Raw genomic sequence first — 2,890 nt, forward strand, 5'->3', positions numbered from 1 at the left:
TTCTTCTAGTCAGCCCAGTACAGTATTGTTGATTTTACATGGCAGCAGCTCTCCAGGATTTCACACTTACCTGAAAATCACTGATATTCCCCAGTCATCCTGCATTCAAGTACTAACCAGGACTGCCTCTACTTAGTTTCCAAAAATTGGATGAGAAGAGGTGTGTTCAATATCAATAATTTTTTAATTTTTTTTTTTAAAAGAAGAGGTGTGTTCAGAGTGGCATGGTGGTCTGTGAGAACATGACTTAAGATTACACAGAATTCTCTGATCACCTTGTATACACAGCATTTTCTCTTTCCAATTAAATAATTTCAGTTCCTGGAGAGTCTCATAGTTCCGTCTTTGTAGCATTTTTTGGGCAGAACTAAGCATCATGATTCAAACCAGTTCAACTGGAGGAGGCTGTCTGGAGAAAATAGGATTGGAGTAAATGTGATTCATTCAAGACCTAACTGAAGCCACATGAGGCTCACATGAGGGGTCTAACCAGACCTAAAGAAAGTGATATCTGGCAAATGGGTTCCTTGAACTGCTGTTGACAGCAAATACGACAGTCAGCATAATCTGGGAAAGTTTGCTGACACATTGCTTAAAGCAAGGGGATTTGATCACCAGTTAGTTCCCTATCGCTTCTCATTTTTTTGTTAAACAGGATTGGCCCTCATGTGCAATAATTGTGTGCACTGACTACAAGAGATACTGCTTACTGTCCAGACACTTGAACCTTTGCCTGGACTATGTTATATGTCATGTGCCTCACTAGGATGCATCAACCTTATTTTTGTATACTCTTCTATACTTAACGCAAACTGCTTGATCCTATCCAAAGCTGAGTATTATAAACTTCATTGGGCTCAGGAATATTTAGCTCTGTTCAGTATTGCAACCTAATATAATGGTAAATTTTGCCTCACCTCAGGCTCTTCAACAGCATAATGGAATCTATTGTTGCAGCACCTTCCCTGGTGCTGAATTAAGTCCACATTCTAAGGCTGTGTACAGTTCTTCTTTCTGTGCAAAGGCTGTTTGCAAGTTTGATCTGTGTTATTAATGGCTCAGTGGAGTGAAATGAACTTGTGGAAAGCAAAGCCAGGTTGCAGAAAGGATTTATATTTTGCAATTTCCTGATGGGTTTCAGGCGAGACTAAGGGTGTAACTGTAGATGTTACCTAAGGGAGAACAAATCATTGCTTGGGGAGAAAATTAAAAGCTTTGTACAATAACTTCGGATTAGAGCTCAGAACAAGGAAGACACTGTTGCAGCAGGTTGTGAGGAAGGGGGTGCAGTAAACTCAGAATCCTCCTAAACTTCAGCTTTACACAACTTGTAAGATTCTAATCATAACATCAGCATGTGAAAGGGAAGACTTGTATTTGAAGTTTCAAAGTACACATAATATTTTCTGAAAATGTCTGGTGATTCTCTTCCTGGCAGCTTATCCCTTTCTAAATAAACATATTTCTTATTTAAGAGATGCTCTTGGGCTGAATTTAATGAACTAGCTCTGCCAGTGTAGTTGAGGAAAGAGCTAATGTAGCTCAGAATGTGCTCAGTTCGGCAGGAGAAACTGAGCCTGGACCTAAGTTCTTGGAAGGCTGAATTCCTATGAATATGTAGAATCACAGAATCATAGATTTGGAAGAGACTTCAAGGGCCATCCAGTCCAAACCCTCTGCCATGTAGGAATACACAGTCAAAACACCTTCCAGCCTTTGTTTAAAAATATCCAAAGAAGGAAAATCCACCACATTCTGTGGCAGTGTGGTCCACTGTTGGACTGCCCTTGCTATCAGGAAGTTCTTCCTAATACTGAGGTGGAATATCTTTTCCTGTAGTTTGAATCCATTGTTCCATGTCCTAGTGGAGGAGCAGAAAACAAACTTGCCCCATTCTGAATAATAACATCCCTTCACATACTTAAACATACTCTTTTCCCCCCCTCCAGGCTACACATACTCAGCTCCCTAAGCTGCTCCTCATAAGGCATGGTTTCCAGACCTTTCGCCATTTTGGTTGCCTTGCTCTGGAAACTCTCCGGTTTGTTCACATCCTTCTTGAATTGTGATGCCCAAAACTAGGCATCCAGGTGAGGTCTGACCAAAGCAGAATAGAGTAGTACTATTACTTCTCTCACTCTAGATACTATACTGGTATTGGTGCAGGCAGGAATCATATTGGCTTTTTCAGCTGCTGCATTACACTGTTGATTCATGTTCATCTTGTGTTAACATAAGACCCCCCAAAAGAGCACTGAACAATGCAACTCTCCATATGTTGTTCCACTGCCATTCTAATCAGCCTTGACCAGCTTTGCCAATACCATGGAATGCTGGGAGTTGTATTCTAACATCTGGAGGACCATACTGTACTTTGTTGTCACTATGGTTACACATGCCTTGATGACATGTTTTCTGCTGCTCCAGAGACTAGGACCTGGAGCAATGGAAGCAAGCTGAAGGAAAAGAGATTCCACCTCAACATTAGGAAAAACTTCCTGACAGTAAGGGCTGTTTGACAGTGGAACACACTCCCTCGGAGTGTAGTGGAGTCTCCTTCCCTGGAGGTCTTTAAACAGAGGCTGGAGGGCCATCTGTCGGGGATGCTTTGATTGAGATTTACTGCATGGCAGAAGGGGGTTGGACTGGATGGCCCTTGTGGTCTCTTCCAACTCTATGATTCTATGACATCCCATTTGGACTACTGTAACACACTCTAGATGGGGCTGCCTTTGGAAACTGTTCAGAAACTTCAGCAAATGCAAAATGCCGCAGCAGGAATGCTGACTGGGGCCTGTTATAGGGAGCCTATAATTTCCTTGTTGAAACAGCTTCACTGGCTACCAGCTGGGCACAATTCAAAGTGCTGGTTATAACCTATAAAGCCCCA

This window comes from Sceloporus undulatus, chromosome 2, assembly GCF_019175285.1.
Source record: "Sceloporus undulatus isolate JIND9_A2432 ecotype Alabama chromosome 2, SceUnd_v1.1, whole genome shotgun sequence".
NCBI lineage: Eukaryota > Metazoa > Chordata > Lepidosauria > Squamata > Phrynosomatidae > Sceloporus > Sceloporus undulatus.